Here is a 22,571-nt window from a genome sequence, read left to right as displayed (position 1 = left end):
TCAGTTTCATAGTTTACAAGGTAGAGGCACCAAAAGAGAGAAATTAGATTTGGGATCTGATTCTCATTAATAAGGAAGAAGTGATTTCTATGGTAGACATGATGAGAACCTTTGGGGAAGTGACTGATACCTGTTAATGTATCTAACAAGACTGTGAGAGTCATGAGACCATGCCATAGGAAGACTGGTTGAAAGAAGCGAGAATGAGAATCCCAAGGCTGTGTTGAAGTTTTTTGGAAGGCCTGTCACATAAAAGAGGTATCAGACTTCTTGTCTTTGGCCACCCGTGACAGAATCTGGAAAATTTAGGCTTTGTATTAGAAAGATCCTAACAGGGTCATCTCCAAAGTGGAATGGGCTAGGGGCAGCAAGGTGGTGCAGTGAATGGGGCACTGGCCCTGGACTCGGGAGGATCTGAGTTCAAATCCAGCCTCATATACTTGATACTTACTATCTGTGTGACCATGGGAAAATCACTTAACCCCAATTGTCTTGCCTCCCCCCCACAAAAAAAAGACCAGCCAAACAAAGCAGAATAGGCTGCCTCAAGTGGGAATGGGTCCTCTTTCCTTGATGGTCAGGGACTGGATATGGTCACTTGCCGGCTATGGTGAAGCAAACATTCTTTCTGAGGGTCTAGATCAGGGGTGGGAAAACTTTACTGAGTTAAGAATGGCTTTTGCATTTTTAAATAAAGTTTTGTTGTAGTTAAAAATATTAAAAACCCAAACCATTCTTAGCTCAGGGACCATAGAAAACAGGCAACAGGGCTGGAGCTAAAATTTACTGATCCCTGGTCTAGATGACTGCCAAAGTCCCTTCCAACTCTGAAATTACATGATTTTATGTTCTGTAAAATAGACTGTTAAGATTTCTACAATCCTTTCGAGCTCCAAATCCCCTCTTCATCTGTCCTATATTGCTATATTTTTGCCAGGGTGTGATGGATTCAGATTGCGGTTGCAGAATGAAAAGCTCCCTCTCCTAGCCTCTAAAGAAGTATTTTTGGTCAGGACTCCCTTACCTTGTTTTAATGTCCTTGAGCATGTTCCTTATTATTACCCACTGTCATGAAGCCCCCACAATTTCCTGCTGCCTCATTCACTGATTGTTTTAACAAGTCATGGGTAAGGTTGTGGAATCCACAGTCAACTTCATTCTTTCCATTCCACACAGTGAACCACATCAGTTCTGGCATGTAAAACATCACCAGATTTGACATAATAACAATTAACTACTCACATTTATTTCCTACTGTAAGTTCTGCTAATAACTTTCCTCATAATAACCCTGGCAAGGTGGTAGTATAAGTATTGTTATGCTGTTAGGTACCATAGTACGTAGAACCCTGGACCTGAAATCAGTAAGACCTGAGTTCAAATGCAGCCTTGGATTTGTATGATCCTAGGCAGGGATCTTAAACCCCTACCTCAGTTTCCTCATCTGTAAAATGGGGATATTAATAGCACCTACCTCACAGGTTTGTTGTGAGAATCAAACGTCTGAGAGAATGAAGGTCACATCCAGAGCCTCAGCCTCACAGCTAGTAAGTGCCCAAGATGAGATTCAAATTCAGGTCTCCTGCCTCTAAGCCCAATACTCTGACTAGGTATAGTAATGCCTCTCAGGATCAGTGAGTAACTCAGCTCTTTATAGTATATTGTAATGTAAAGGGAATTTGAAGATCTTCCCTGCCCCTTAATAAAACCATGTGACCTGCTTTGAGCTTTGGCCCAGTGCACAGCTTGAGTCACATGGAGCCCTTGGTAGGAGGAGCTTGCCAAACACATGTAGCAGAAAGAGCGCGTGAGGTGGAGCTCAGAGAGAGGAGACAGAGAGAGAGGGAGAGCAGCTGGTGTGAGTGAGAAAGAGGGGCATTTTGCCTAAAGGACCTTGTTTGTGGGGAGGCCTAAGGGAGGGAAGGCTTGGGGATGGCAGTGCTCCCTGCATTGGTAATGTGTACCAACTTCTTTAATACCATGGGGGATTTGGCTTTCTGGTAGATGAATAAGTATCTTGGTTTTGTCATTGAAGAAGAGAGTATGTTATATCTTGCGATTCATTAGCATTTTCATTCATTGCATATTCATAGCAGCCGCTGTGGGCATCACATTGGCAACATATATATATGTATGTGTGTGTGTGTGTGTGTGTGTGTGTGTGTGTGTGTGTATGTATATATATATATATATATGTAGATAGATAGATAGATTTTATTTTTGTCATGGTAAAATTTGGTGAGATAATGAAAATGCCCCTAAGTCTAATGAATTGGATTTTGTAAAATTTCACAAAATTTTCAGGAACATTAAGAAAATTAAAAGTCTTTTCTTCGCTCAAGTAAAGACTATAATTAAGGATACATTTAGTGGTACCTCTATTAGTTCATATCCACTGTTAGCAGATACTAAAAAATGAAAATTATCTATTCTGAAATCATGTCATATTATTGCGTTTTAAAAAATATTTTGTTTTTTCTCCCAATTACATGTTTAAACAATTTTTACCATTTAAAAATATTTTGAGTTCCAAATTCTATCCCTCCCTCCCTCTCTCCTTTTCCCCCTCCCTGATATACTAAACAATCAAATATAGGTTATACATGTGTAGTCATGTAAAACATTTCCATGTTAGTCCTTTTGTACAAGAAGACTCAGTAAAAGAAAGAAATAAGGAAAGGAAGGAAGGAAGAAGGAAAGATGGTGTGTTTCAGTCTGTATTCAGACAATATCAGTTCTTTCTCTGGAGCTGTATAGAATGTTTCATCAATGAGTCCTTTGGGATTGTCTTGTATCACTGTTTTTCTGAGAACAGCTAAGTCATTCATAGTTCTTCATTGTTACTCTTGCTTCTTAAGGGTAACTTAGAAAATTTTGCTAAATAATGAAGTCTGAGTTCTCAGACTGTTACTTAATGTTGTACAGTGTTTTAACACATTATGAGATGTAAACCACTTTTACTAACATCTCACCTCTGATAGTCACTGTATCATGCTGGGAACATCACTGGACCTCCCTGGCCTGAGGTTTGCTCTGTCCAGTGAGAGGATTGGATTACATGGCCCCTGAGGTCCCTTCCTGTTCTGGATCTGTGATCTCCTTTGAGCCTTATCACAGTCCTGTGAAGGATGTAGGTTAGGTATTACTATTTCCATTTTTCAGATGGGAAAAATGAAGTGCAGGCACATCATGGAGTACTGGAAAGATCACTGAATTTAGAGTCCCCGAATTGTAATCTTGGTCTTGATTACAGTGTGAAAATCACTTTTATCTCCCTGGGCCTTGTATCAGCAATGCAATATTTACAATGCCTACGAAAATTACAGATATGCTGATGAAGTTATCAGTCACAAAATATATCAGGCTTGCTATATGGGGGAATAAGCTGGAACATTTATTAAAATAAAAGACTGAGTCCCAAAACCAGAAAGTCAAAGCCATCAGAGTAGTTAAGAAATTGGCACAGGGAGATAAAGTAGAAAGCACCCACATTCTCAAGCCTTTAAAACAGAACAGGCTACCTCAGGCAAAAGTCCTTCTCTCCCAACTCACAGCAACCACCCAGCGTCCAGGAAGCGCGCTCCCAGCAGCTCCGGCCCCTGGCAGTCCTCAGCAGGAGTCCTTAGCAGAAATTCTGGCTGACTCAAAAAGGGGTTCGCGCTTCCGCTGCTGCTGCCTCCATCTCCACCACTGCTAGCCACCGCAGGAACTCTAGCTTGGCTTCCGCTTCCTCTTGCTCCGCCCCTTCCTGCTACATCAGCAAGTCCAATGGGGCATGGAAGATCTTTAAATCCCATAACCCTTACAGGCCTCCATTTATTATTCTCTAAAATAAGGTCCCTGCTCGGTGGTACTCTGGATAGAACACTGGACCTCTAGTCAGGAAAACCTGAGTTCAAATCCAGCCACAGATACTTATTAGCTGTGGGGCCTGGGGCAAGTCAGCTAACCTCTGTTGTTTTAGCTGTAAATTGGGGATAATGATAGCACCTGTCTCCCAGGGTTGTTGTGAGGATCAAATTAGATAATGATTGTAGAGCGCTTCACTCAGTGCCTGGCACATAATAAGAACTATATGTGTTTGCTATTATCATTACTCTAAATCTGTGATCTTATGAGTTGTCTAATAACTAGTTAGTGACAGAATGGGACCTTGAACCATGTCTCCTGATTCCCAAGACAGAACTTTTTTGTTTTTAAAATTTATTGATGCCATGTATTTTTTTACATAGTTATTTCCCAATATATTTTCCCTTATTGAAGAAGCTGGGGGGCATCATGGATACAGCATTAACCTTGGATTCAGGAAGACCTGAATTCAAATGTACCCTCAGATACTTACAAGCAGTGGGACCCTGGGCAAGTCACTTAGCTTCTGCCTGCCTCAGTTTCCTCCACTGCATCATGGGGACAATAATATCATCCCTCCCCACCTACCACCCCAGGGTTATTGCAAGGATCATATGAGGTAATATTTGTAAAGTGCTTAGCCCAGTGCCTGGCAGAGAGTAGGAAATATATAAATGCTTATTCCTATCCCTCCCAGTTGAATCCTCTTTTTTTTTTTTGCAGGAAAGGAGATAGTTTGAACAAAATCAACCAATAAAGAACCCCATTTGAAAAAAATTCATATTTATTGATGCCTTTTGTGTTTGTATTAAATTTGTTGCTGAAGTCTGTTCTGCCTCCTCTCATTTACCCTGGTGTGTATGCCTAGCAAGGAGATCTCTGGGTGAAAGAGTATGGATATTTTAGTCATTGTTTAAAGAATAATTAAAGAATAATTCCAAATTGCTTTCCACAATGGTTGAACCAATTCAAAGGTCTACCAACAGTGTATAAAGTATGGTTTAAAATAGCATTTTAGCATTGTTTTCATTTATATTATTGTAGTCATTATGTGTAACATTCTGGTACTTCTGTCTTGCTGCACCATTTCATACAAATATTACATTCCCATGCTTCTCTGAATTTCTCCTGTTGGTTATGACTTTTCCCCCTAGACCTATGATTTTGTTTGTATAGGGAACTTCTGGTGTGGAAACTGCTTCTACTGGTGAAGATTAGCCCTTTTCCTATAATCTGTAGTCTTTTTTTTTTTTAAGCAATTGGGGTTAATGCTCAAGTTTACATGGCCAGTTATTTTGGGGTGTGGTGCTAAGTATCTAAGCCCAGATTTGATCCCCCAGGTCATCCCGACACTGGGGCCGGTGCTCTTACTTGCTGAGCCACCTGGCTGCCCCTAAGCAATTGGGGTTAAGTAACTTGCTCAAGGTTACATGGCCAGGTGTTTCTGGGTGGATGCTAAGTGTCTGAGCCTGGATTTGGACACTGGGGCTGGTGCTCTTACTTGCTGTGCTACCTGGCTGCCCCAATCTATAGTCTTAAGAGAATTGTCTGGCACTCTGTGAGGTTGAATATAAACCCAGCTAGTATATGGCAGAGACAGGATTCAAACCCAGGACTCAAACTTCCTGACTCCAAGGCTGGTCTTCTCTCCACTATGTCATGCTACAGAAGTCCTAATTTCTTCAGACAAATAATACATTATATTCTCATACTACAGTTTGTCTAGTCATTCCTCCATCTGCAGACAGCCATTTTGTTCCCAGTTTTTTGCTACCTTAAAAAGTATGTTTTGGTGTATGTGGGACCTTTCTATCTCACCTCCTTGAGGCATATTTCCAATAGTGATATGGCTGAGTTGAAAGCTTTGAACAGTTTAGTGACAGAGGTTGAACCTACTTCCAGCTCTACCTGTGTATTCCTGTGCCTGTCTTCTAGCCCTTCCAGCATTGACCATTACTGTTTATCATCTTTACCAACATGTGAGGTGAAACCTCAGTTATTTTAATTTGCATTCCTCTTATCATTTTCGATTTTAAAGGCTTTTTAAAATGTGGCTGTTTTAGTGCTTTCCCTTCTCTATCTCCCTACTGCTTCCTTTAATACTCATACTTGCAGTGTGATGTCATGGATACATGTGAGTATTAGATGCCCTTTTGTTGTCCATGGGGAACATCAGCAATGAAAACAATGTTTCTTTCTCTTGTTCCTAGGAGTATCATCACACTGTATTAAATTCTACTCTGATGAATATATTTGTTTACAAAATGTTTAGAAAGTCATTTTTATAATAGATGGGTGCACGGTACCCTAGTAAAGAATTGGGTTATCGATCAGGGTCCTTTTTCCTTTTCCCAAATAATAATAAAAAAGATTGAGAGGCTCATATTGGCCATTTATAGATGGAATTGTTGGGAAGCTGTGAAAGCTTCATTATTACATTCTCAGCACTTTGCGTATCAGCTCTTATGCTAGAGAAATTGAATCAGTTTTACTGCTATGTATGACTGAAATACCAATGGCATTTGTTGTCCCTGCAGAAACTTATTTTACCTTTCCTTTGGTGATAGTCTCTTTGCTGAATCTGGTTTCCCAGGACTTGCAACACTAATTGATTTCAGAGCTTTAAGCAAGATGCGTTACTAGGTTGAATTGTTCAACCTAGTTACTAGGTTAATTGTTACTAGGTTGTTCTGGTGAACAGTGATCCCCTGCCTTAGTGTACATACAGCCTGGGTCCATAAACTGGGGATCTTACTGAACATTGGAAATGAGAAAGAATTGTGGGTTATGATGGTCATGTGCCAGAAACATGAGGATTCAGAAAGGAGGAGACATAAATAGGTAACTGTTGTCCTTGGAGACGTCTAGCCAGGCAGCCAGGACGTGTTTCTTGAAGCATTTGAGGCTTTTGATAAGTATATAGAACATTAATTGGACCAAAACAAGAATGTCAAGAAAACACCAGTTAGTAGAAACAGTCCAAGAAAAGTCCCTCCCCTCCTTCCTTCCACCACCACATATCTTCATCTTTTGAGGACTAAGCAGGACATCTACTTCATGGGATTCTAACCTCAGCCTTTCAGGTTTTATAAGTACTTCCATTGTAAACTTGGCTATTTGGAGATTTATAATTATCTATAAAAATTCAATTAGGGGGTTGGCTAGGTGGCACAATGAATAGAGCACTAGCCCTGGAGTCAGGAGGAGCTGAGTTCAAAATAGGCCTTAGACACTTAGAACTTATTAGCCATGTGACCTTGGGCAAGTCACTTAGCCCCAATTGCTCTACCCTTCCCTCTCCAAAAAGCAAAAAAACAAAAATTCAATCAGTGATGAAAGTTGGCATTAAAAAATCTTTGTTCATGAGTCTAATTTTTCCTATTCTGAAAGAGAGAGAGAGAGAGAGAGAGAGAGAGAGAGAGAGAGAGAGAGAGAAGCCATTATAGGCTTTTGTGTTTGGTAATTCCCTTCTTTTTTTAGCATTCAGGGGCTGTACATTCTTCTCTAATGATACGCAACCCAATTAGTTTCATTCACTCGAGCACCATGATAACAATAGCCAGCCAGCCAGCATTCATACGGCCTTTTATGGTTGATTTGTAAGGACTTTACAAATATTACTTCATTTGATCCTTACCATAACCCTGAGAGGCAAGTGCTATTATTAACCTCTGTTTTATAGATGAGGAACCTGAGGCAAACAGGTTAAGTGATTTGCCCAGGGTTACACAGCCAATAAAGGATCTGAGTTAGGATTTGAATGCAGGTTTTCCTAAAAACTCCAGGGTCAGCACTCTATTCACTGAGCCACCTACCTATGGCACAGTGGGTCTCTTACCACCCTCAGTTTGTCTTCAGTTCCTCTGCCCATGAGACAGAAGCCTAGAGATCTTTAAGACAATCTGGGCCAGGGGTTCTGTTTGTTTCATGAACCCCTTTGGCAATCTGGGGAAGATGACAAGCTTCTTATTGGAGTCATCTTTGTTGCCTACGTTCATAATCAAAGGAAATGCTAAATTTCAGTTAGAGGTTTATGAAAGCAAAGATGAATTTTTTTCCCCATCCAAATTCAAGAACCACTAGGAATCTATCCGTAGAGCCCCTGGAAGTTCATGGAACCCAGTGCAGAACCTAGATCTAGTCAAAGCCCCTTATTATTCAGATAGGGACATTGAGGTTCAGAGAGGATAAGGGATTAAATCATATGCCCAAGTCAAACTGTCAATAAAAGAACTGACCTTGATTCCTAGATCTGACTCCCAGCCTATTCTACCATTCATCTTAGCAGTAAGCCTCAGTTATTAAAAAGAAATCTGAAATAACAAATAAGATTTTTATAACATTTCAACTTCAGCAAGCTGTCCAAAATCTAGTGCCTCATAAAGTGTAACAGCAGCGTAAAATACCAGAAAGGAATTAAGGTTCCATCAACACCACACTTACTGAGAAGCCTCCTTTCCTTAAACCCCACCTCACCAACCACAATCCCTATGAATTACCTGTCTAATCACATACAACTATTTAAAGGCTCTGAGATGGTTTTGAGCCTTGCTCCCAAAGGATGCCATGTATTTGCTGTGGTGCATGTATTTAATAGTGGCCCTTAAAGGGGGTTGAAATGGACCGAAGATAAACAGCTTGTGTTGTGAGGCAAATAACATACCCACATTATATGAAGGGCTTTATTCTCAGCCCTGAGCCATATACTGTTGTTAAGTTGTTTTCGTCGTGTCCAGATCTTCACGACCCCATTTTGAGTTTTCTTGGCAAAGATACTGGAGAGGTTTGCCATTTCCTTCCCCTGCTCATTTTACAGATGGGGAAACTGAGGCAAACAGGGTTAAGTGACTTGTCCAAGGTCACACACGTAGTAAAATATCTGAGACTAGATCTGAACTCAGGAAGATAAGTCTTCCTGTCTTCAAGCTTGGTCCTCTATCCACTGCACCATTAAATCACATGGGGAGGCAAAGAAAATATGGCCTCAAAAATTATAACAAGAATTCCTAATATTTATATTTCCTACTCCTTGTAGTATGATACTTACACATTGTCATATGTAGCAGGAACATTATGTTACTCACTACTTGTGAGTAGAGAGTATTTCATCTAATGTATCCCCAGCTCCTAAACAGTGACTGCTACGTTGAAGGTTCTTAGTAGATGTTTGTTGACTGACTGATTGATTGCTATATTTACTTATCTGCTTTATACCTTTAAATCTTTTCCTCCTCTGCTCCCATGTGCTGTGTGTATATATATTCACATGTGTTCATATACATGATGTACATATATATTTGTTCACATATATGTATATATATACACACAGATGTTTTCGTACACATATGCATATATATGCATATACAAAACATAGACATATAGCCTCTGCAGACTATAAGCTCACTTTGCTGCTTTCTTTGTCCTGAGTAGCAGTAGCTACTCTGAAGATTTGGCAGGAATACTTATTAAGAGTCAAATCTAGACTGTGTAATCATTGTTCACAGATCTTTGGCTGCTTTTACTAAGGCTTCAAAATCTCTTTCAGGAAGGACATTGACATTTGGCAATCTCTGTTTATAAATCTGATTTTTCCAATTCTGAAAAAATATATAGCTGCCAGCTATTATTTCCCTCCCCCATTTTATATATACATAAAAGAAATCATTTTAATAAAAATGATAGTTACAAATTCAGCTTCTGTTTTGGAAAATATGTGACACAGTTAGCAAACATTGTCTTTTCCACGGAGGTTAATAGCAACAGCATGAGAGGAAAGTTCATCATGGGAGGAGGGACCAGGTATGGCTTTTGGAATCAAGAGAATGCAGGGGTTTCCTTTCATGTGGAGAATATCTGTTACCCTTATATTAAATAGGGAAGGCCATGTAGTCATTTGCCATTGTTTTCTGAAACTGAGTCTTTTGGATACAGTTAGGCAGAGACTGTTTCATTATCATTATATCAATATAATCATCATATCAATATAATCATTATTCGTGTCTTTGTCTCCCCATGTGCCTAGCAGAGTGCCTGGTGCATAGATTGCACCTTAATAAATGTTGATTGTGCACAGGGAGGGTATGAAAGGCAGGGGTCAGGTAGACAACAAAGGCCTGGCTGAGTGGGTCTTGAATGACCACCAGTACATTTCCCTTGTGTCTCTGTCTGCTTATTTGTTGGGCTGCCTGTCTTCTTGGGAAGGGAAGGGGTCCAAAAGGAAATGGCCTGTGTTGATTGAGCTGATGACACATTGTTCCAGACTGAGGATGGTGTGCCTCCAAGTTCAGCAATGGCTACATGCCTATTCATTCCCATCTGAGATGACTCCTCCCAATGGGGAATGCCTTCTAGGGGGTAAGGATGTGACAATGAGGGTAAAGAAGGTAAATAACTTTGTTAAAAGTATAGCTACTCTCAGATCTGTATTAGAACACAGATCCTCATTTGCTAAACCTGATCTTTGGTTTAAAGGTTACTATAATTTCCCTGATTCCTTCTGACCTAAATCGCATTGTTCATGAGGTGTTCTTGCTGTCTTCACTGATCGGATAGAGTTGTCTTTATTAGCACACTGTTCATTCACGCATTTATTCAGCAGACTTATTTAGTATCCAGTATGCAAGTCATTGTGCTAGGGGCCTCAGGGCCATGACAATGAAAAAGACACAATCTCTTTCCTTAAGGAGCTTAGTTATAAGGAAGATAATTGTCTAGATAGACAAGTGCACAAATAACTATACCAACAGATGCTGTAAAACAGGGACCAGCTGTGCAATCATATTTCAGAAGAGTGTGTTTATTCTTGAATGTGGAAATCTAGAAGTCTTCAGGAGGGAGGTGATACTGGAATTAGGCTTTGAAAAATGAATATAATTTTAGTAGGAAGGAAGGGAGGAGAGAGGGGCATTTCAAGTGGAGGGGTAGGTTATTAAGGGGCAGTGAATAACCAAGTTAGATCAGACCATAGTGGGAGCTAAACCAGGAAAGCACTGAAAGCTTTCTAAGGAATTTGGTAGGCAGTAGGAAGCCATTGAAGATTTCTGAGCAAAGGAGTCACCTCATCAGAGTTGTGCTTAAAGGTTAAACTAGGAGAATAGGCAGGATGAGGGAGAGGGGAGCAGGATTGGAGGGAAAATAGCTAAAGGCCTATTTCTATAAGCCAGAAATGGAAATGGTGGGAACTTGGGACAAAAATGACCATATCATCTTAGATAAGAATAGGCAAGTCAATTGATAAAGAAGGGAGCAATAGACATGGTCCGAAATGTGCTGTAGGACTTAGGAACACGGGTTCCAAAGAGTTCAGAGAAAAGTTAGGTGGGATTCTCTGGCCTAAAACTACAAAAAACAGACTGGCTCAAAAATGATGAGGCCCTTGAAAGGAAAAACTCTGAAGAGAGAATTAAAAATTATTCTTGCTCCCAATTTTGTTGTATATTTGAAAGGAATAGCAAGTTGTGCATAGCAGATTTGCAATTTCATGTGCAATCATCTTTTTTTATTATGCTATATTATAGAAATGCTTGTTTTATGTCATGAATTAAAATAAATATTCTTACAGGTAAGAAGAGGGTATTGAAAGAGACTCATGTTGCTCCATAAGCAACTTCTAGAGGAAATCAAATTTTAAAAGATGTACAAAGACGGAAACAAAAGCATATTTTTGTTCACGCATTTCAGTAATGTCCAACCCTTTATGACCCCATTTGGGATTTTCTTGGCAAAGATTGGAGCAGTTTGCTATTTCCTTCTCTAGCTCATTTTATAAATGAGGAAACTGAGGCAAACAGGGTGGGTGATTGACTTTCCCAGACTCACGCATCTAGTAAGTATCTGAGACCAGATTTGAACTCATAAAAATGAATCTTTCTGACCTGAGGCCTGGTGCTCTGTTCACTGTGGCACCTAGCAAAGGCATATAACAGGATTAATTATCCCTCCCACCCAAAAAAGCATTAAAGTTCTGTTCATTTAAAAAAAAAACCCTTTATAGACAACAAAAAAGTGCTTTTAAAGTTATGTTGAAAGCACGCAGAACAAGGAAGGCAAGGAAGAGATTGGCAAAGATAAAATAAAGTTGATGAACAAGTGGAACTCAAGATAAATGAGAAGTTAGAGTAGACCAGGCCCAAATGAATTACACTGCTGGATACTGAAAGGACTTCTGGGCATAATTGCTGAACCACTATTAGTAACCTGTGAGGGATCATGGGGAGAAGGGAGGTTTTGTAGGACTAGTGTTGGGTAAAAAAGTGAGTGCAAACTTTTGGGCCAACAAACTTGAAACTCTTTTATAGCTATGTTTGATTATTAAAATGATGGCTTATGAGTTTTTAGAAAAGAAAGTGGGTGATTACTAAACATTGGTATGGTTTCACTAAGAACAGATCCTTCCAGAGTAACTTCACTTCCTATCTGGAAAGAGTTTCTAGATCAGCAAAATTCCATGCATATATCTGGATTTCAGTAAAGCATTTGGCATAATTTCTTATGATAACCTTGTGGACAAAGTAGAAAGACATGGGCTGGATGATAGTATAGTCACTATAATCACTGAGCAACCATATCAAAAGAGTGTTGGTTAATGGAGTAATGATAGCTTGGAGGGAGGTTTCCAGTGGGATATTCCAGGGATCTTTCCCTGTCCCTTGCTTGGATGAAGGCACTAGTAGCAAGCTTACTGAATTTTCATATGACAGTAAGCTGTAGTGCAGAAAGGGAGGTGAGAAGGGGAGAGGGAATAGTGAATATTCTATGTGAGAGTCAGTAGCTGAAAAGATTTTGACAGGGTAGAATGATGGACCTGGGCTAATAAGATGAATTTTAATAAGAAAAAATGTAAATGCCTGCACTTGGATACAAAAAACCAGCTTAATTAGTGTAGCTTGAAGGAGGAATGGCTAGACAAGAGTTCTTTAAAAAAAATCTGGAGGTTTTATGTACTGTAAGACTGTAAACTGAATAGGAATCAGCAGTGCAGCCAAAAAGCCAAAGCACTCATAGACTGAATAATTAAAAGATATTCAGAACCAGGGAGGTGATATTTCTACTATATTTGGTCTTGATTAGACTGGGGCTGCAGTTTTGTTTTTAGTTCTGGGTGTCATGTTTTAGAAAAAAACATTGACAAGATGGTACCTGTCTAGAGGAGGGCGACCAGAGGTCTCGAGAACATGCTCCAGGAAGATCAGCTGAATGAGCTGGAGGTGGTTAGTCTGGAAAAGAGAAGACTTGGGGCGGGGGCGGGGGGAGGGAGGAGAAGCATGATAGCTGTCTTCAGCATTCAAAGAAACGTTGCATAGAAGGAAGTCTGAACTAACTCTGCTTCACTTCCAAAAGGCAGAACTAGGAGTGATACAAGTTAAAGAGAGACAAATTTTGGCTTAATGTAAAGAAAAACTGTATAACAATTAGACTTTTCCAAAAGTAGAATGGATATCCTTGGGAGGTGGTTTTTCCTTACTGATTTTTAAGTAGATTCTATATAAACATTTCTCAGGGTTGTAAAGGAAATTCTTGTTTAGGAATAGGTTAGACTAGATGACTTCTGAAATCCTTTCCAGTTCTACATTTCTGTTATTCTGTGCCTCTATTCTTTGCCTTCTTCCATTCAACATTTCTGCCAGTGACTAGAATGAGAATTTAATTGATGAGTGCTCTAGGCCAGACCTGACTCAGATGAGTTTAGTGGTTCAGACTCAAGATGGAATGAAATGAGACACATGTAGACCATGTGACATTTAACAAAAGAACTTTATTTAAGGATAGCACAGAAAGGATATTCAACAAGGATAAGAGTATTGGCTCAGTTAAGTACATCTCTCCTCACCTCCCATTTGCTATGAGAGTATACTTAGTTAGAAGAGTGTGTTGACTTGCATGGCAGTGGAATGTTGTTAACTAACAAAATTCTAATTACTTGTGCTCTGGTCTTATAAGCCTTACATGACCAAGGAGCTATGTCAATAATTTGAGTCTTTATTCCCTGGAACAATTAAGTCATGAGAATGGTTTTCTTACTTTTTCCAAGAACTAGCCTATATGGCTGATACCTCTCATCTTAATGCTGCTGATCCTAACCATATTAGTAGTAGATGTTATGTTGTTCCTATCAGTATGAAACTTATAGATAATGTGAAGCTGGGAAGGATGACAGATATGCTTAATTACAGAATTGAGATCCAAAAATACCTTGATGGGATAGATATATCTAATAAGATGAATTGAGTCTAAGAATCTAAAATATATTAGGAATCAAGCTTTAAAACCATCTGCAGAAATAAAAACTATCTATAGTTAAATAAAAATGCTCTAAATAATATTAATTAGAGAAATGCAAATTAAAACAACTTTGAGATATTTTATACCTGTCAGATTAGCTAAAATGATAGAAGGGGGAAATGCCAAATGTTGGAAGGATGTGGAAAAATTGGGACATTAATACATTGTTGGTGGAACTGTGGAATCATTTAACCATTTTAGAGAGCAATCTGGAATTATGCTCAAAGAGTTAAAAAAACTCTGTATACCTTTGACCCAGCAATAGGGTCTGTTTCCCAAGGTGATCAGGAAAAAAGGAAAAGAACTTAAGTGTTATAAAATATTTATAGCAGCTCTCTTTGTGGTGGCAAAGAACTGGAAACTGAGGGGATGCTCATCACTTGGGAATGGCTGAACAAGTTGTAGTATATGATTGTGATGGAATACTACCATGCTGTAAGAAATGATGAGATGGTTGATTTTAGAAAAAACATGGAAAGACTTGCACAAAATAATGAAGAGTGAAATGAACAGAATCAAGAAAATGTTGGATACGCTCACGATATTGTTCAAAGAATAACTGAATGACTAAGCTATTTTGAGTATTACAAATGTTCAAATCAGCTACAAAGTACATATGAAGGAAGATGCTATCCACCTCCAGAGAAAGAACTGAGAAAAAGATGTTTGTGTAGTATGGTTTTACACACACAGACACATATATGTCAAATGGCAGTCTTCTTTAGTGTAGGGAGTGAGTGGGTGGGAGGGAGAGAGCTTGAAACTTAAACTCAAACAAAAAAATTAATAAAATGAAATTTTAAAAAATCTGTAAAAGTGTAAGAGACAGATGATGTGGCTAAGTAACAGTTTGTGAAAAAGAACTGGAGGTTTTAGTACGTAGCAAGCTCAACATAATTGTGTAGGCAGTAAAAAAAAAAAGTATTAATTCCACATTAGGTCATATTAGCAGAAGTATAAATACCTCAAAAGACATGGGGAAGAGTCTCATGGTATCTAGCACTGGTCAGACCACATTTACAAGGTTGGGCTTTATTGTGCCCCACTGCATTTTTAGAAGGATGTGGTAAGTTGGTGCATGTCCAGAGGAGGACAGGCTGTGTCATGAGACTTGAAACCCTGGTTTCCACTCCCACCACTCAAATAAAACTGTCTTAATTGCCAATTCAGTGGCCATTTTCAGCCCTCAGCCTTCTGGACTTTTGTGAAGCTTTTGACACCCCCTTCTGTTGGAGGATCTCTCTTGCCTTGGCTTCAGAGGTACTGTACTATTCTGACTCCAGTCTTTCTTACCTGCCCCTCCTCTGTGTCTTTTGCTGACACCTCATCCTCTTGCTTTTTGGAGGGGGAAGGCAGGGCAATTGGTTAAGTGACTTGCCCAAGGTCACACGGCTAGTAAGTGTTAAGTGTCTGAAGCTGTATTTGAACTCAGGTCCTCCTGACTCCAGGGCTGGTGCTCTATTCACTGCACTACCTAGCTGCCCCCCTCTTCCTAATTCTTTAATAATTAAGAATAATTGAAATAGAATCATAGATCTTTTAAGTGAGGAATACCTTTAGCATTAATATACCTGCCTGATTTTCACAGGTGAGGAAACTGAGGCCCAGAAAGGGGAAAAAATATATCTGAGTCCATACAGCTGTGTTACTGGGAGAGGCATCACTATATTTTGATTTTCCAGCTATCTTTAGTTATATAATGCCTCTCAGGCTTTTCTTTTTTGCTTCCTGGACGTTCTGATATATTTCTCTGTCACTGACCCAAAAAGTGTCTGCTAAGATCCTTCCACAGTCTCCTGACTCCTCAGTCAACTATTTGGATGAAGGCAGAAGCTGGGAGTGGCTATTGATGATGCTTATTTTTGGTGCATGGAGGTGTGTGAGATGTACACATTTAGAGAATGTACCCCAAATGTTCACATGGACTATTTGTGCCCATCCTGTCGTAGAGCATTCCAAGCTCTATTGATCTGATCAGCCACCATTAGGCTCACTGTAACTTGACTCTTCATATTGTGATGTTATTTTGGTCCTCTTTGAGAATGAAGAACAACAACCAACCAACCAGCATGGAAGTGGAGAAGACTCAGTGTTAGGTGAAAGAGGCGTCCTGGAAGGGCCCAGAGAAACCCCTGGATAGGAGGGTGGCTCCTAAGAGAGGCCTTCTAGTTCACTCCAGAGCTGTTCCATTAGGCCAGAGACATTTCTTCTTTTGGGAAGGACCTCCTCAGAGCCCTGCCATGAAACCATTTCTGAAAATACCAGTCCAACACAAAAAATCTACTAGTTTGGGAATGGATAGTACAGGGAATATTCATTTACATAGCAATCATTTGTGGAAGGGAATGAAAGCCTGTGTTTTGTTTGGCGTTTTAAAATATGTGGAGAATATTTATATATGAAGTACAGATATTTTGTTTATAAGCTCAAACTAAGAGGAATAATAGACTGTATTCTATTTCTCTTCAAATTGAATTCTGTACAAATTTGCCTGAATGTAAACTCACAAACTAAATCAGTTGATCACTTTAGTGTGTGTATGTATGTTTATGCAGATATATGCCAAGACTTCCTTTGTGTGTGTTTATGAATGTGTAGCTTGATTATATAAGTTTTGTAAATGAAAAAGTGGCTCATTCATCAAGCATGAAGACATGTTAGGATCTTAGATGAACCTGAAATGAAAAGTTCTTTTGAGTAGTATGGGTGCAAGAATAAGCTGTAATTGAGAGTGGGAGAGGGGGTGGGAGTGGCATATGTTCAGGCACCTCCATAGCATGCAAGATAGGGGATGAGCGTCAACATTAAAATGTGAAAGTATGTTACCAAACCTGATAATAATTAAAAAATAATAATTATAGTAGTCATAGCTAACATTTCTGTAGGCCTTTCTATGTGCCAGGTGCTGTGCTAAGCTCTTTACCTGTATTATCACATTTGATTCTCATACAACCTTGGGAGTTAATGCTATTATTATCCCCATTTTATAGGGGAGCAGAGTGAGGCAAGCAGTGTTGAATGACTTGCCCAAGTAACACGCCTAGTAGGCACAGGCCCAGAGCACAGTGCATATGGTGTTAACATTAGCAGTGGGTCTTTGGAGGGGGCTGTAACAGCACAGTAGAAGCAGTTTTAGGAGCTCTCAGATCAGAGATGGTAATAGAATCAGACAGCTGGTCAGATAGAGATTACAGGAGACCATTTGCTGGCACTGGGTGCAGCTGGCACTAACTGGCAACTCTGCTGGCCATAAACAGCTTTGAGTTATAGTTTCAGGATGGAGAGAAGCACTTGTGGCCTATCACAAGGGAGTAGCCCTTCCCTCCCCGCCTCCCCGCCCCAAGAGAATGCTATCACTTGTGGCTACAGAGGAGCAGGGGTCCTTCCTGTGTAAAGACCAGGAGAGCAGTGACCACACCTCTCCTAGTATCACATCACTTTGAAAGCACAATAAATGCAGACCTCCAGAAATAACTCTGAAAACAGCAGCACAAAAAAGTCTGATGCCTGGGCCAGTGCCTCCCCACACCTAGGTGAGCAGAGCTCAATTTTAAAAAATTTGGAGTCAAGAAATAGACTGGGAAAATGAGCAAACAACAAAAAAAGAACTTGACAATAAAAAGTTACTACAGTGGCAGAGAAGACCAAGAAATAAAATCAGAAGAAGACAACAATGTAAAAACAGCTACAACCAAAGCCTCAAAGAAAAATGCCAAAAGAGTTAAAGGAAAAACTAGGAAAAGAATGAGAGTGATACCAGAAAATTTTGAAAAAAGAATTAACAGCTTGGTAAAAGAGGCACAAAAAATACTGAAGAAAAGAACTCCTTCAAAAGCAGAATTGGTCAAATAGAAAAAGAGGTTCTAATTCAATTCTGACTTGGGCAAGTGGAACATAATGACTCCAGGAGACACCAAAAAAAAAGAAAACAATAAAACAAAGTTAATAGAATGAAAAATTAGAAAAAATGTGAAATATTTCATCAGAAAAACAACTGATCAGGAAAATAGATAATTTAAGAGAGTTAATAAGTTGTAATATATGTAATTGGTATGTTTATTATATTTTATAATACATAATTATAAACTACATATATAAAATATAATATGTATTTGTAATATTTAATAATTTAAGACATAATTTTAAAGTTACTGGACTACCTGAAACCATGATTAATAAAAGGACCTACACATTATTTTTCAAGGAATTGTAAAGGGAAACTGCCTTGATATCTTAGATCCAGAGGATAAAATAGAAACTGAAAGAATTCACTGATCAACTCCTGAAATCCATCCTAAAATGAAAACTCCTATAGCCACATTCTAGACCTTCAGGGTCAAGAAGAAAATATTACAAGTATTCACAAAGAAACAGTTTGAATATTGTGGAGCCACAGTCAGGATCATATAAGATTTAGCAGCTTCTGCGTTAAAAGAATAGAGGTTAGGAATATGACATTCTGGAAGGCAAAGAAACTAGGATTACAATAAAAAATAACCTACCCAGTTAAGCTGAATATAATCCTTCAGGAAAAAAAAGTCATATAATGAAATAGAGAACTTTCAAGCATTCTCAATGGAAAAAAAGAGAGCTAAATAGGAAATTTGACATTCAAGAGAAGTATAGAAAGGTAAATATGAAAAAGTAGGCATGAGGGACTCAATGAAGTTAAACTGTTTTCATTTCTTTTTGGGAAAGTGATACATGTAGCTCCAAAGAACTTTATCAATAAATAGTCCTGTTAATTGCATCACAGAGTGTAAAGAAGTAAATTACAGCAGACCCTTTCTTTGACCAGGAATTAGAGAATGGAACTCCCTATTTTTCATCTTTGACATTAGGCCTGCTGCAATACCAGTGGAAAAACTGGCTTTTTTTTTCCTACGTGAATACCAGAAAACTGATTTTTTTTGAAGCTTTTTTTTTTCTATTTAATTGACTGAATATAGTGTCATGCAGACATAGCCTCAGGTATGGAGGTTTAGAGCAGCAGTAAGATAAAGAATTAAGAATGACGAGACACTATGATCTTATAAAAGTTCTGTAATAATGGATGGAAAGCTAATTGGCACATTTTATGGTTTTAATTTGCAATTACATATGGAACTGAGAGACTTTTACAAATTAGATAATTATTTTGTAGTGACCTTTCAGGGAAAATAATTGTTTTCACTCTAAAGATTTCTTGTGAAGAACTGCTTAATTTAATAAATTACTGTGAATCCTGTTATTCTCATATTTCTTTTTAGAAAACATATTAAGAAAAAGTCTCAAAATATTTCAGTTGCCATATAAAAGCATATATTAAGTTCCATGACTTCTTTCTAAGGATACTTCTCAAGTCATGTCTTTATATAGATACATAGCTGTGGTCTAGACATGTGATTTCATTGATGTAGGGAACTCCCTATCTGGAAACTCCCTTCACCAATGTGGATCAGCCACTGGTCTGTAACTGGGGGTTCTGAGATACTAGGTGGCTTGATTGAAGTCACACAGCTAGGATGTATCAAAACTAGGATTTGGATCCAGGTTCTTCTGACTCCAAGATGGGTTTGCTACACACTATACTACACTACCTTTTAGAGAAATGGATGGTAGAATGTAAACTTCCTCAGGGGCAGGGGTGGCTTCTCTTTTTTTATTTTTGTATTCCCAGCACCTAGCACATTTAATAAATGCTTATTGATTGATGAACTAACTATATGAAGGGTTAATGGAATATAAGGATCTTCCCTGTATATTTACAGGCCTATGTGACTACATATGTTCCCTTTTCTCCTTGGAACAGGGACCATGTTCCCAGGTCTAAAGGTTAGAGCATATATGGCTGATTATTCTTCCTTGAAGTGTTGGCCACCCTTCTAGGAACATACAGAATCAATTCTGTGTCCTTTTGTATTTTGCCTTATCAATCATGGATGCCTTACTCTTTTGAACTCTGACCTACTTCACAAGCTGTAACACATCCCTTGCTGAGTCACATAGAGCCAATCAGGTGCTGAGCCATATAGGCTTTTGCACCTTCTGGCTCTGAGCCTATCAGTTGAGACTGTATATATTCTGGGAAATTGATATTTTTGCCTTGGGGCTCGCTCATTTTGATTGCATTTTTAGGTTAAAAGAGCACACTTCTCTCCACAATCCTGTGAGGCAGAGGGTACAAATATTATTATACCCATTTTTATAGATGAGGAAACTGAGGCTCATGGAGTTTGAGTGACTTGTCAAACAGCTAGCAAGTGTTAGGGATCCAGGTCCCAAACCAAGATCTTCTGAGTCTGAGATCAGCACACTGAGGACTACTCAGTACAGTCCTTCTCTAAGGGAGAGGACTTTATAGTCGTTTACAGCTACAGTCCTCATTAAATGAAGTTGGTTCACTACTGAAAGGGACAAGTCAATAAAAAACTTGTCTGGGAGTCAGGAGTACCCCAGGCACCTCTAAGTTATGAAGAAGGTGTTGCTTTGGTAGAGGAAGTTTTTCACCAGAAACTCTATTCCAGTGAAAACATATGTCCAGGAAAAAAAAAGCCTTCCTACAAAGATAAATAGTATAAAATAGTATTTTTTTCACATGTTAAAAAAAATTGCAGTTGTATTTCCATTGCTAAAGGCTTCTGAATGTCAATAACAGTAGAGGGAGTGGCAGCTAGGTGATATAGTGGATAGAGGGCAAGTCACTTAACCAGCATTTGCCTCCATTTCCTTATCTGTAAAATGAGGATAATAGGACTTGGCCTTACAGAGGTGTTGTGAAGATCAAATGAGTTAAGTATAAAGTACTTAGAATAGTGCCTAGCAAATAGTAAGTGCAATAATAAAAATGATAATGACTCATTTATACAGTACTTACAGGCACTGTGCTATGCACTTTACAAATATTATCTCATTTGTTTCTCACATCCATGGGAGGTAGGAGTTATTATTATACCCATTCCAGCTAGTAGTTGTAGTAATATTAGTAGTAGTAGTGGTAGTGGTGGTGGTGGTGGTGGTGGTAGTGGTAGTAGTAATAGTAGTTGTAGTAGTAGTAGTAGTAGTAGTAAAGGAATTGGTACAGAGTGGTTCCAGCAGACATTCAACATTCCATGCGTAAAAATGTATACATCAAATCTTGCCAAATATATAAAATTAGTAGCAATGAAACTGCATCTTATATATGGAATTGATGTAGAGTGGGATGTCTGAAGAGTGGAGGAATAGAGCTTTGCAGAGAAATAGCAAATAGTGGGTAAGAGAGTCTCTAAATGATGTTGGAAATCACACATTTTTCACTAAAATTACTTAGGATCTTTTAGAATTGTGAACATTTCATGATGTGAATCAGACAGTGAGGTGTGTCTGCCCACTTCCATGCTAACTTTTGTTAACAAGGAGTTGGCTGATAAGAACCAGATTTGGCACAAGCTATCAGGATACCCTTGATTACCTTGAGTTCAACTTTTGGTAAGTTTGCTGTCTTAATTTTTTTTTAATGGAAGGGATAAAAGTTTTCAAATGAGCTAATCTGTAGTAAGCAGAAGTCAGTGTAATGAAGTGGGCAGCAATCGTAGAGTTGACTAACGTACAATCCCCAGAATCACTAGTAGTTGTTCAGTTTTTCAGTTGTATCCAACTCTTCGTGATACCATTTGGTGTTTTCTTGGCAAAGATACTGGAGATTCCATTTCCTTCTCCAGCTCATTTTACAACTGAGGAAACTGAGGCAAACAGGGTGAAGTGACTTGCCCAGGGTCATACAGGTAGTACATGTCTGACACTGTATTTAAACTCAGGGAGATGAATCTTCCCGACTCTAAACCCAGCGCTCTATCCACTGCACTACCTAGCAGGTCCTTATAGTTACAAAGTAACAAAATAATCTGATTAAAAGTATCTATTTTTAAAATATTTTTTCAAATCCTTTATTAACTTCTGATTTACATCATTCATTTCCGCCAGATTTTGAGTTACAAATTTTCTCCCCATTTTTCCCCTACCCACCGCCCCAAAATAGCATCCCACAGAATATCCCCTCCTTTAATCTGCTCTCTCCCCATATCTTCTCCCATACGCCCTTCAACTTTTACAGTAAGGCATGGTGGATCTCTCTGCCCCAATGCCTGTATATCTTATTTCCCAATTACATGTAAAATAGTATTAATAATAGTATATAAACATTTGATTTTAAAACTTAAAAGTTCCAGATTCATTTCCTTCCTCCCTTGACGCCCACCCTTACTGTAAAGATAAGCAATTCAGTATAGGTTGTACATGTGTAGCTAATACAAAACATTACCATAGTAGATATATTGTAAAAGACTGACTATATTTCCCTTCCTTCTATTGCACCTCCCACTTGTTCTATTCTCTACTTTGATCCTGTCCCTTTTCAAAAGTGGGTGCTTCCAACTTCCCTCCCCCCCCAGCCTGCCCTCCCTTCCATCATCCCCACTCTCA

General features: G+C 38.8%; 1 protein-coding gene across 3 annotated transcripts in view; it reads left to right on the top strand.

The window, feature by feature from the left end:
- ARSB (arylsulfatase B) overlaps positions 1 to 22,571 on the top strand; it is a 305,283-nt gene that overhangs the window by 60,047 nt on the left and 222,665 nt on the right. The gene's annotated exons all lie outside the window — the stretch shown is intronic.

The sequence above is a fragment of the Petaurus breviceps genome, unplaced genomic scaffold (assembly GCF_028583685.1).
Source record: "Petaurus breviceps papuanus isolate PSGF00001 unplaced genomic scaffold, PetGlider_PUasm1.0 229, whole genome shotgun sequence".
In the NCBI taxonomy this organism is placed as follows: Eukaryota; Metazoa; Chordata; class Mammalia; order Diprotodontia; family Petauridae; genus Petaurus; species Petaurus breviceps.
The sequence above is the reverse complement of the archived record's forward strand: the minus strand, read 5'-3'. Positions and strand labels throughout refer to the sequence as shown.